Consider the following 14,239-nt stretch of genomic DNA (forward strand, 5'->3'; position numbering starts at 1 on the left):
CATCGATGTTTTCCTTCGCTTTCAAAACCTGATGATGCGCATATTTTCAATGTTTTCAGTTAATCATAATGAACAACCGTACTGAGTACTGTAAAAGCTTCATAGATTTCCCAAGGACGTCACTGCGGCACGCTTATTAACCCAAAGATTACGTGAGTTCATTAATTCTTAAAATATTTAATCGGCCGTTTCGCCGATTAAAGAAAAAGTCAATCACCTTGACTGCATTTTCTCAGTTCGTTGTCATTCGGCAGTGTACCATTTCAGGTAAGTTTTGGATCGACACAGACCGAACACCGGTCCATTTCCCAACAAGGCACAACCTGAACCCCAACTCTGCAATAAATACCGCATACTTATCAGCGATTTTGATTCGAAATTGACGATATTGACTCGAAATTGATCTGAAGTTCACAATGAGTGATACTGGTACTTCAATACTGCAAAAATGTCTGGCAGACTGGCATTGGATAAGTTACGAATGAAGCAACCGTCTGATAGATTGAAGTGCCGTCCGCGATATGAATATGGTAAAACTATGATGATAAAATACATCGATGTGAATCGATATATTTTCCAGTCGTGCCTGTCTATTACCACTCCCTCCCATCCACTTTTGGAGATCACTTCTCTTTGAATCTCAGGCAGCACCCCACGTTACCCTTGCCACGCACCCCTCCCCTCAATCCTCCTCCTCAATCCACACCCCTTCAATCTTCGATTCCCCTTCCTTTCCCTCTACCTCCCCATCCCCCTCCCACGCGTCCATTCCCCTCCCGCTCCCTCTCCTCCATGCTCTCCCCTCATCGCCCACTCCACCACCGTGCTCCTAACCTCCCCGCGTGACCTAGAATCCTTAGTTGAGCTCTTGGCGCGAGTATAGCAAGCGAGCCGCAGACGCCGCCAACTCTTCTCCCATCTTCCGTGGCACGCATCACGCGCAGCGAATTCTACGCTTCGAGAAGCACACTCCACTGTGACAAGAAAGAGCCAAACCGGCACGTTCCCCTAGAAATCCCACTGTCCGTCCCAACATCCACTCCGAGTAGTATCAGCAGAAGTGCTCCCCTGCCTCCGCACCGCGCCCCACAAGCCGCCTAAGAAAACGACTGAGTGAGGGACATTCATTCTATTTTCGCGCCCACGTTTTATTTTTCCTTCTGTAATCGACTTTTTCCCACCTCCCCCTCTCTCTGTCTACTTCCCCTCTTAACCAAACCTCTTCTTTCCCTTTCTTCTCATTCCCCTCTCCCACACCCTACATCCTCTTTAACTGGACCAGAGTCCCGCGAGGGAATTTCGGAGACTCCAACTTTGGCGCCGGCACAAGGAACCGCCACACCCCCCGTCGCTCCCTCCCCCCTCCACTCTCCGCCACCCTCCGCTTTCCGTCCTTCGCCCGAAACAGTATCGTTTCCCCGGTCGGCCATCCCGTCTCTGAGACCTGGAGGACTTCCAGTCTTGAGCCATCCCCGAGGAGAGAGGACGCGGGCCCGCTGCTGCGGAAGTTTTGTAGGAGAGGAATCGTTCTCCACGCAAAACTACTGAATATTATTCTTCCTCCCTGAGAAAGGTGAGTGTATTCCGGAGTGCCTTCTGTTTGGGGGGAATTATGAGCGAGAGAGGCCGCCCGGCAAGCGCGCCCGCAACCCTTAGGTCGACGATGCGATGTACGCAGTTTGTGCTACGTCGAATTCCAATGGAGTGTGAAATATTATCCAAGGATGGGAACGTCCGCCATTTCTACTTTCGGCGGTGTCCGTGGGTGGAAATTGTGTAAAACGTACAACCGCGGCTGGAAGTGACGTCACGAATGACAAGACTCCGCCCGCGGTGACCTCGAAGTTTGGCTCACAGGTCCGGATGAGGAGAAAACACCTGTGGAACACCTTATGGGGTGATCTTGTTGAAAGTTTTGCTGGTTAGAGGTCTACCGTGCATTAAAATGTAGCACAGCAAACTATTCCTATTGGTGATAATGATGATGATGGAATAATTTACTCACACCAAATCGATGTCGATTCACAAGCGCAATTTTTCAAATGTAGGATTTGGAATGGGAAAAGCGAATAACTTTCAATGCTAAATACAACTATAACGAGAATGGAATGATAAAAAATGAGCATTGGCGGGGACTGGTTTCGTGTTCGTAGCGGAATGTTTTTTTTATAGAAGAACGAGTGATTCAATACCAAACATCTTCCCTCAACCGGCTGAAAGATTCATCGCTAAATATAGTTCGTTTGTGTATCGGAGCGGATATAAACAACTGCGCAAAACTGTCGAGAGATAAGCAGAATTTACAGATGCACAATAACAAATATTACCATATTTTTAGGCGATTTTATATCCCACGTACGTTTTATTAGTGTCTAAGGTTATTGCATATTTTTTATTCTTACTACTGCCAACCATAATTATCGTGCTTTGTTAATTGATTGTATCATTTTAAACATTTTTTCTTCTCCTTTTTGATCATTGCGTCTAAGGATACTATATAAACATATTGAAGTTGCAATATTTATAAGAATAAAATAACCCTGAAATTAACAGATAAGTTTCATGATCCTTCTTTCATAAAAGTCACCAGAAAGATTATTTTTTTTTCTATTGCAGGTTAAGGCAATTTTTTCATTTTAAAAATTTTAAGATCATTCAACTAACTTCTTGATTATCGAATGTGATTCGGCGTTATCTATCCATTCATTTTTTTAAATATTTTCTGAAAACAATTGTTGATGTAAAGCAGAAAGCTGCTGATTTCTCTAGAACTATAATTGACATTCTCAAACTTAACTCTATAAAATTCTCAAAAAACACTAAACTTATTTTATTAACTACTTATCCCAACAATATATTAGTCTATCATATCCGAATTGGATCACGGGCAGCATAGAGGAGCTAGATTTGTAAAACATTTTATAATAAACTTATTAGCGTTTCCAAAATATTAGAGCAGCTAGGCTGGGAATCACTCATTCAGCGAAGGTTAAATTACAGATTGAAGCTCTTGCATAAATTGGAAGGTCTCTTTAGCGGTAATGTTGAAAATGTAATATTACGCCCATCGTACTACGGAAGGAGAGAGATCATGCTAGTAAAATTACAGAGATTGAGTGTAAAACAGTTTTAAGATGTCATTTTTTCCACGAACGATATGGGATCAAATAACATCGTTCGACCGTAGTAGGGTGATTTTCGGGTAAAATTATTCTGGTGTGTCTTCACCCCCTGCCAAACACCCTGGCGGTGGTTTGCAGGGTATTCATATATAGAAAATAAAAACATAAACCAGTGATGAACACTCTTGACTGATGCTATCTATGCACTTGTTTGTCTATGTTAATCTTGAGTGTAAGTCAATTTTTCGACAAAAATAATTCATTGTTGTCACAAATTTTAAGACTGCGGAAAATTTTTTCTCTCCGTACCCTCTCCCCATTTAGTGTATTAACACTCAACAAGGTATGGTGCGAATGGAGGATATAACTAGTAGACCCTTTCAGTATTTTTTTATATATTTTCTAAACTGATTGAATTATGGGGGAAGGGGTTTGATACATTCACAAAAATATTTTCTCTTCTGGTATCTCAATTTTGCTGTCACCTCATTAAAATCCAATTTTGCTTCAGTGAAAAAAACTGGCAACTTCAGAAGTTTTCCCTAGGTATTTTACCCATAGCTATATTTATAAGTATCATTGAAACATTTTGACCAACCTGTCCTTCATGAAATTTTCACAATTGACACTGCCGCTGATTCAGACAATTATAAAATCCATTGCGATACTAAAGCTTTGGTAGATGATAGTTCCTTTTGTTCATAATAAGTACCAGTTTTGGGTTAGTCTATGGCGTTATTAAATTAGGCTCGCGCTGATATCATTGTGACCACTTTTTCGGCGCTATAAGTTGAATTTGGAAGAATTTTCTCTTCCTGTCTGTTTGCAATTTGAACGTAATAGAATAACGAGTTGAATTTATTGAAAGTTGAATCCCCGTCACGTACATCGTATATGCATCTCACTCGCATTAATCGTGCGCGATTGCCGGTCACCAATAAAACAACTTCTTATTCCTTTGTGCTTGAGTTACATCTTCATTCACTGTATTTTACATGAATATCCTTCTTAATCTCAAACAACATGCATTTATCTAGGATCAAGATCTTCAAAATCAATTACTCAGCGCTGTTGCTACTCTCAAAAAGTATTTGAACCCTTGATGTGCTGTGACGGAAAGTAACTAAACTGCCTCATTGGAAGAATGTTATTTCATAGAGGGACCAAATGTGAACTTATATCTCTCTGCGGTAGATAATATACACTTGCTGATTTTGAAATTGTGACCTGTAAGTGTTTCTCAGCATAATTATAAACATTTCAAAATATTTATTCTCTCCACCCCTTTTCACAATTTTGGCAGATGTGTTCAATTAATGAAGACAGTGTGCCTTCTTCCAAGATCATTTAGTTGTATCTATAAATGCTTCACGTCCTTTCCAAAAGGGAAACTTTGTGACAAAGATATAGATAATCTCAGGGTCGCTCGCAGTCATCCATGCCCAACGACGCCGAATTCTAAGAACCAAGCCATGACTGAACACGGTTCGAGTTGCTACTCCCACTGGACGGCATTCTTGTGGCACTACAGCACCATCTCTTCTGCCGTGGGCGTCAAATTCCAAGCCATTTAACTTGGCTTTCCTTTTCCAACGAATTCTCTCGGACGCGCAGCTGGCTTGACTCAAAGCGCGCAATCGACTCGGCATTGTTCCGAAAAAAGCTAATCTAAACCCTTAAATGCATTTCCGAAATTAAGTGTCGAGAGAATCGTTCTTTTCCAGCAAGTTGTTAATTCATATCATTCCCATACCAAGTTTATTATTCCACTTCCCCTTCCCAACCGGAACTCATGTGAACAGGTGTGCAAAGATAGTGTCCACGTTAAAGGTAGCCGAAAGCATTGATTCCTATAGGCGAGATTATGCTGACCAAACAAGTTATAACATCTGCATTAATTCTTCGCGATCCACCAAAACGTTGTGTGGCAGGGGGTGCAAGCACCAGGTGGGATGGGTAAGGGTAAAAAATTCACTAAAATCCCCGCAGAGACGTGCAAATCCATATACATGTTAGCAGAAAGCTCAGTTTCAAACAAGTGTTAATTTAACCCATTATAAAAGTCCGCGGGCATACTAAAATGGAGGGAATAAAAGTGAATATTAGGCCAGGTTATTTTATATCATATCATTAACGAGCTATAAAACAATATTTTCTTTGAGGTTTTGAAGCCGCTTTCGTTTGTGTTCATCTTCACATATCACTGACTGTAGTAAAATGACTTAAACAAAGGAAAAAATTATATTCGGTGGTACTCAACTTCACTGTGCCGATGCAGCACCTCTGACCCCAAATCAGGATTTTTTTCCTGGTTGAATAAATTACTGCAGCATAGTTAATAACATTAATAGTTTTTCGTGCAGACCTCGTGCAATCCTGAGTATATTTTCCTGAGTATATTTTCTTAGTCATTATGACAAAATTAACTGCACAAAAAATGACCTCATAGAGACATTTAATTGTCTCTCTATTTTGAATAGTTAAACGTTTTACAATAAAATAATGAAATTGTTTATAGAGGAATTAAAGACCAGAATTTTCAATTCGATTGCATGTATAGTATACAAGGTACCATCTGTGATGCTCCGCTTGGAAAAACCTACCCTTGGATTTTTCCAATTGGAGTGCATGCATAATGAACAGAAACAGGGGAGCCTATCATCATCACTAAAATATTTGCGATATAGTCATGCGCAAAAATTGGCAATAATTGAAGTATCATAGGAAAATAAGTAGTTTAGGGAAAAAATGAACTCAAATGTGCGATGAAGTTATAGACAAGTTGTTACTTGATATGCTTTCGATGAAATGCAAATAAAAAACGATTTCAATACATATTTGTGCCTCACCTGTAAATTTTGCGAATCACTTCGTTTAAAATCCATTTTCGCCCCGTTAAAATGATCAAAAGCATTAATAGCCTAATGACTATCTTCATCATCCGGCATCACATTTTCAGCACAGAACGATCTTACAGTACATTTTCAGCAACAGGGCAGTCAAGCGATGGTTGTGACAACTTCATGGGTTTTACCATTTTAGAGTAGGAACGTTAAAATGACAGTTTTAAATATGATAGAATCCGTAAAAGTAGATGTTTGGTGGCTTAACTGTACACATACTCATTTATTTCAATTTTATAAACCTCAAATAAAACCCCAAAAAATTCAGTAGGTATTTTTTCATAACTATGCTATGCATAAATTCTTTCTCGAAAGTTGCAAAGCAAACAAAAACAACCATTATACGTTGGTGCCTGATATCATGACGGGTATTCATTGTCTAAACCTTCTGGTCTTCACCTAAGAATCCCTTCGCTCTCATTTCCAACCTTAGTTGGATAATAAAAGTAATACCTTTGCCGCGTAGTCAAAGTTCAACTTGTAACACTGTCCTTAAACACTGCTACTCTTTTATGATGTGTGAGTAATATTAATCTAACTGACATTCCTGGCAAATTCCTCCTCGTAAATGCCATGAATTAGTCCACAAAAACCTTCCTTCCATTTTTTCCTGAATTCTTGAATAATTCCGTCCACCTTCTTCAACCCTTGAATCTCATCCACCTGCATTTTCCGTATATCCATCTCGCAATATATTATTCCTTTACATGAGGCGTCTGCATCATGTTCACTTTTTATCATATCTCCGCTAATGGCCAAACATCTCAACCATAGGACTCTCTGTATTCTCTCCAGCTTACTTGAATACATTCTAGTTCAACTAGTATTTTTCTTGTCGTTTGTCTAATAGTGCGTGCCGTTTAATACCAGCCAGTTCTCTCACCCTTTCTCCTTCCTGTATAACATGTCCATCCTTCAAGCCCTTTCACGTGTATGGCTGACCAATTAATTCTTTGTACCTTCAACGTGTTCATCCCATGTTCGCATTTTGCATTCCATTCATTTGACTCAATAGATGTGACGAAATTTGGTCTCGAGATATTAGTTTCAATAGATGGATACAGGTGGATTTGATGGCTAGATGAGGAAGAAGAGCTAGCCCGAAGTACCCACTTGAGTATAAAAATAAATTAACTCTTAATTAATGAAGCCATTCGTAATTTAAATAAAATAAAGATGGATAGATAATTTCTAAATTCCGCTAATTGTTTGAGCAAAAAAGGTTTTTTGAAGCTGCATAACAATAGCCGTCACACAATGTATACATTTGCGCTGACAAAGTTATGTATTTTTTAAATGTTTGTTCATGAAGAGAAAATTGCTATGTAACCGACAGGCATAATTGTATTATATCGCTTTCCGTTAAATAAACTGCAAACACAATGAAATTATTCTAAATCCTTAATTCACCCCGTTTCATAGTAAATCTTGAATGTTGTGTCATAATACGGTGATTCCGGCCGCAACTTATTTTGGGAAAATGGATATAGTCATGCTCACTAATGAAATATGAATAAAAATAATAACATCCTAAAAGTAAAACCTGAAATTTTAACCTTTTTTCGTACCTGTCTATGAATCTAAACAATTTGATAAAAATGAGAGACCATGCACAATACGGTGGAGTTAATAATGTGGGGTTAATTCAAGTCCATATTTTTATGAGACCCTCAATAAAATTTGATCTGACCCCCAAAGTTGAGAGACCTTTGGCGCTTCGGTCCCTATTTAGGAGACGATTAATACATCGGAGAGGGCGTTGAACTGCTGGCCTCCCCATATATTTCGTTTATATTTAAATAATTATTATGGCAGACTGCCATTCCACTAATTTTTGCTTTACGCATAAAATATTGTGTACACCAATAAGCCCCTTCTACTAAACTAAAACCACCATGCGGGTACTGATTTGTACGAGATAAAATATACTCGTACAAAATGCATGCGGGTCACTTATTATAATTCAGCGCATTCGTATGTATGTTTTGAACGACTGCCAAAATATTTTTCTCGAAACGGCAAGTTTCACTAGCTCCACAAATTATATAATATGTTCAATGGTATGGAGCCCACGACAGCAATGATAAGAGGTTATTTTATTCTGGAATGGAACGAGTATTTCCATTTAGTTACTTCATTAAAGTGGCACAGTTTGCATTTCATACACTTCTCATGCCCCCCACCTCCGTTCCTCGCAGTTGCTCCTCTCGGGTTGTTAAAACACCTGAACTCGAGGATTCCGAGAAGAGCCCCCGACACCCACAGGTGACAAAAACTGTGAAAGAAGGTGGAAATACGATGCGTCATGAAGATAAATTGTGAACGCCATCTTTCTGAAATGATCACGAAAGCTTCTTTCGAGGAGTAGATTATCCGTAGTCAGCTTAAAACACTTCTCAAGTAGGTGAGGAATTTGTACAGCATAATGAAATTCTTCGGATGCGCAAACGGAAGAGGCTGAGGACTGGAGAGAAACTAACAATGAGTATTACGACGCAATGGGAGAATCAGTTTTGAAACGTTTAAGCATCCAACTCCATGAAATCCATTTCGCTTGGAATTGATAAGCTTATAGGCCCGAATAATATTCGTACCTCACAAACACATAGGCTATGTGGTATATTTTGAAGCACTGGTTATGAACTTTTTAAATAAAATTTCTGTCTCATTTATTTCTGGTCTACCTCGTTCAAAAAACCTCTTTGATAATTTATTCGCATTGAAATGAAAGTTCATTTTTGCAAAAACTTTAAGAACCTTTATAAACTTTATTTTTTTAACTGCTTCCTGTTGAATATTCAAATTTCTTCTTTAATTATCCAAATACCGAATATTGGTACATGTCACAGAATCACTTTTAATAACTCATATTTAGAAACTCTCTACTCAAAATGGAAGTTGAAGGAATGGGCCTTTATAAATAACCGAATATTTCACCTAAAACCTTGACTTCATTTTATTCCTAATTTCGACTCCTAACTTTCAAAATAAAATACTTAAAATTTGGGAATTTATATTTATTGCATTATTATGTTGCAATTATCGAACTCCTAATATATTTCCCTACTTTTTCTCATTTTTTTCGGAACGTATTCACCGAGCACTACTACTGCCCGTGGGCTGATTAAGAAAATGACCCCATCGGGGTCATCGAGGCTCAGTCGAGTAAAATGACTTCCTTGCATTTCCTTTCACCAAAGGAAAAATATAACCGTTGCATTGCCACAGGCGTCACTTGCTCTCACAAAGGAAGAATCTTATTTAGCAGCCATTATCACCAACAGATCATTTTGGGGTCTTGGACGCAAGTTCATGATTACTATGCATTTTATGTGTTTCCTTGGCGGTATCGTAAAACAACCGAAACGGAGAACAAAAAAAAGAAAGGGCAGCCGAGAATTGTTGGAAAATTAATAATGGATTTCTTCCGCAGGAAAAAATAGTTAGTCCTCAATTATTTAAACACTCGCCCTATGCTAAAAATAGCAATGAAATGCATTTCTTCCTATTATCATGCGGAAAAAATGCATCAATTGAAGTTATACGATACTTCGTTGAACAGCTAGACCAGAGACAAGCCGATCATTTTTTTATTTTTCAAAGTGTCTAAAGGCAAAAGGATGGATTGGTCAAATACACAGGAATCTAACGATGAGAAAGCGATAGAAAACGATAACAATGGATATGAAATATTGAAAAACAAAACAGGATGGAAAAGCATCGCTGCGTTTATGAAGTCGAATTTAGTTACCTTCCCAAAAAGGAATCAGATTGATTGTGTAGGACCCTTGTATTCGTTCAAGGGACAGCGAGAGAAAGCTCAGTCGTCTTTCCATAATGGGATAATGTTAGGCTTTGGAATAGCCTTCCCTTACGTGGGCGTCACGATTACGGGATGGAAAAGCTCGGTCGATTCCTTTATGTCTTTTGACTTACATTAGAGGCGGAACCGATCTTAAGTATTACACGTGTCCCACCCGCACCGTGGGAGTGAAATAAACTCATAGATGACCTTCTGTTGATCTCTCAGGTTTACCTTTTATAAAGGGTACAAAGACTGAAAACATTATTTTATGGTCATCTTCACGCGGCTGTAAAAACCCTTCGCTCAAAATGATCTCCCATCGACCCCCCCTCAAAGAGATTGTATTCAAACAGGGGTTGATAGCAATTTGAGTTTTCTTTTCACCAGTAAAAAAGATCTTTCCCACGCTGAACCTTGATTGGGAGGGATGATGCAAGCGCCGGCCTGGGTGGGCGTGGGCGTAGGTTGCACCTACCACAATGGAGACGGGACGTGACCTCAAAAAACCTCATGGCGTGAGCATGGGAGCGTTGACCAGGTGGTGGTCAACGGTCGCACACGACAAGACTCGCCAAGCGCAGGTTTTATCGTTCATTTGTATCATTAATGGTATACTTAGGGAGAAATATATGTCAGCAGATTTGTCATACGACTGTAATGTCAAAGCTTACGTGTCACTCCGTGTGCGCAGATCTTTTATGCGAACTGCATGTCGTATCTTTTTATTAATGAGCATCAGGCGTATTGATAGTTAAATTTCAAAGGAATCAAAGATAAAGCTCAATAATCTTACATAAAATAGCTACGGTAAATGGTATTTGTCATTGGAGGTTTGATAGACAAAAGCGACCAAGCTGCTCCTACTTAAATTCTAAAAATGCAAAAAATATCATAGCACTGATACACTAAAGACGCTGACTACATTTTAAAAACTTTTAATTCTTTTATTTGATCGATTTAATTGAAACAATATTTGATTAGTCATTGGGATACACAATTTTTTTCTACATGATATATTTATAGGTATAAAATGACATACTATGAAAACAGGAAATGATTAAGGGTGGAATAAAGGAATCTAAACCAATCCCTCACCCTTGATCAAACAATTATGATATGATTAAAAAGACAACTAGCTCCCTAAGGTTTCAAGTTTAAGATTTTGGCCCAGCTGAAATGTCACTATTTATTCCCACTTATACGGATTTGAATTGTCAGTAGACGTCATAATTATGTAGCAATGTGATGTTGTGATACTTTATTTAATATAAAATGGCAGGTCAAACCATTAAGCATATTATATATAAAGGTTATCTACTGTAACATGAAAATAAGAATAATTACGCATACAAAGGACAGCAAATACAAGTTTAATATTTACACGTGAATCTGTGAATAAAATTTCTCTATAATCATACATACAAGTATACCCCCACGTTTGCCACCGGAATTCTTCGATGATTTAACCAAACATTATTACTGTGCCCAAATATTAAGTTGGGCATCATCATGATGATGCTTAAGGTGGAATTCTAAATCGGCCTTTCTTTTGGAACCTCATTGGAGTCTGCTCAGTACACGGCTCTCGTCCTACGGCCGTAAAAAAACGGGCGCAATAAATTTGTATGCTGAGTACATACCGATATAAATACCTGCACAATTAACTCCAAGCATTGTGACCCAAAATGCGTAAAATAAATAGTATTAGAACGAGGTCCTGATATGGAATGACGCGCAAGCTGCTGATCCACTTTTCTTCATTGTCTAACGAGGGATGTCATTGTCCCGTTCATTGTATTTTTTTCATTGTCATTGGATAACGGTGAGTTTTTATGAACAGAAAGTGGAATGGAACGGGCGAATACATTTCTATGCACAGCGAAAAGTAATGGGTGGGGTGGAGTTGATAGAAAGCGGAAGAGGACCACCACTCCTAAATGAGAAAACGTAGTCGATAACCCCTCATGTGGAGGCCCAGGAAGCACAGGTTCTTGCCTGGAGTGTGGGCGGAGCTCCTTATTCCCTCCCCATTCCCTTGAGTCCCTCTTCCTTCCTTAAACTACGCCCAGTGCCAACACCGAAGGACGCGTGATTCCCACTACGGAAGCAGGGAGACGTGATCCTCGAGAAGCAACAGGGAATATAGATGCAGCCCTGTGTGAATGAACAATAATTTCCACTTTTACAAGGCTTCGCAAATGTGCGTGACACCACTTAAATTCCGTGAAGTTCAACGGTTGTTCTTAATTCGTGGGCATACTTCCTTGAAAATGCATTCAATATGGAATCATACTGGGATTAATGACTAATAGTAGTTAAAATCATAGCTTTCTCCATTGCAACATTTCATTTCCAATTATATACTGATGAAAATATGATAGAATTAAATTTTCATTGTTACTGGGAGGAAAAATGATTTATGCTGCATTTATATTGTACGTTTACCAGGCCAACCGTCATGCCTCGTTGAAAACTTGATTTCCATATTCTCTATGCTTCAGCATTTATGATAAAGGAAACACAATTCCATTAATGTCAATGTTATAAGTTACACACAATGCACATACAGCAATCGAAAAAGTATTTCTTTGATGAGATGAGTTTTTCTATTTTTTCCCTTTTTGAAATAATTTCTGTGGCATGCAGGTGGTGTAGGGTGGCATGTAGAGGTTAAATTGCTAGGTTTTTGTGGATTCGGCTGTTTTTGGGCAATCATATCGCGGGCGCGCTACGTGTCGCGAAATAAACTGCAGCGTATATTCGTATCTAGCAATTTAACCATTTAAGATCTACTTCTTGTCAAAGAAATTTCATAATTTTCAAATCTAGACAACCTACGCAGTGTTAGCTGAATAACAACAAACAGTATTTTTTCTGCTTCGTTTTATTGCCTCAATCGTTTCCTACCCGAAACAAAGCGACGATCAGAACGAAGCGGATATTTTCAAATACTGTCTTGCTTGAGTATTAGGAGAATATCTATGATAATATCAGGGTAACCTGCGTAAACCTACTCACGAAATTTCCAATTTGAGAAAAAGGCAAATTCCGCTTCGATGTTAGCGATGCAATAGGTGGTTCAGGGAGATGAGCGGGTGATTTCCACGAAAGAATAAGTAGGCTTGCAATGGCGGAATACTCTGCCATTGTCGCTGACAAGTACGGAATTTAATGTTAGGTACAAAAAAGTCACTTCCGCAGGCAATGGCAGGGCATTAAAATTCTGATCTCGTTTGTTCCTCCGTGAAATGTAGACGGATAAGGAATAGGGATATCGGTTGAACATTGTCGAATGAGAACTCAGTTGGAGGGGAAAGAGGTTGATCGTGAGAATGGGGAAGCAAGGGCGGATAGGGTCAAGAAAATTTAGGTAGCGCCTGGAGAGTATGTCCGTCGTGGCCCAGCATGTATATGATTAGCAATGGGATTGTATTCAGGACTATTTCAAATCTACGTGCTTAATTAATAAATCATATCTATTTGGAATAAATATACTTCCAGTGATATCCTGAAAAATAAATATTGCCAAGCCAAGATAAATGCAATTCTTACTTCAATTTTAATTTAAGTTAATTACTAATTATCAGTTATTTCTACTATTTCATTTGTGAAAAAAGCTTCAGCATTAAATTCTCTCTGTAAACACATGCAGATTGATAATGTGAACTAGAAATCTGTAGGCATAACTAACGAAAGGAAAATAATGAACACACGTAATATTTTGGAAATTTAAATAACGCGCCGTTTAAATTTAACGGGCAATTCAAAACTCCGGAATGTGATTGAATTTGCAGTGATGTATTCAAAGATATACGGTTGCAGATTTCGAGGCATTTATTCCAGATAGCCTAGCCAACTTCAGCAGCTGACGAATTGCATTTCTACCTGAAATCCCCAATACACCGATAATTTTTATTTTTTATCCCTTAATCTCTTATAGCATTTATACTGAGAAAAACGGTCGTACAACGCCCATGAGCATAAATATATTTGTAATTGTTGACTGAGACTGTAACAGTTAGATGTGATTACTTCTTCAGTGGAAGAAACTAAGTAAATATTCTGTAAACAAACAAACAATCTGAAATTCTATTTATTTTCTGTCAGCGGACCAGGCGATTACTCTCTGGGGATCTGGCGAATAATATATATGATGGACGTGGATAATTTGAGGTAGTGATCGTACCTAAAGTTAAATGATCTTGTGTACTATTGCATCGATGAGTGTGGACGTGAAAAATTGATGCGATAGATGTTGGGTAATACGCAATGGGGTTATGCGCTTCAGTTGACAGATCGATCGACACTATTGCTTTTCATCATAAATCACCACGCTTCTGAAACTCTTACCTGATCCAGCTTTGTTTCAATTTTCACTTCAATCCCCGCAAATGAAGTTTCGTCCGCTG

The 14,239-nt window shown here is 38.7% G+C and overlaps 1 protein-coding gene across 2 annotated transcripts in view; it reads left to right on the forward strand.

The window, feature by feature from the left end:
* The first annotated feature begins 885 nt into the window (after positions 1 to 885).
* LOC139690796 (uncharacterized) overlaps positions 886 to 14,239 on the forward strand; it is a 28,546-nt gene continuing 15,192 nt past the window's right edge. The window contains exons 1-2 of one of the 2 annotated variants that reach the window (XM_071588367.1): positions 886 to 1,113; positions 1,283 to 1,573. The gene's annotated coding sequence lies outside the window, so the exon portion shown is untranslated. Of the gene's footprint in view, positions 1,574 to 14,239 lie in introns of both variants that reach the window. The other variant, XM_071588368.1, reaches the window with a different exon arrangement.

Source organism: Hetaerina americana, unplaced genomic scaffold, assembly GCF_022747635.1.
Source record: "Hetaerina americana unplaced genomic scaffold, ioHetAmer1.1.p SCAF_3, whole genome shotgun sequence".
Taxonomy (NCBI): Eukaryota; Metazoa; Arthropoda; class Insecta; order Odonata; family Calopterygidae; genus Hetaerina; species Hetaerina americana.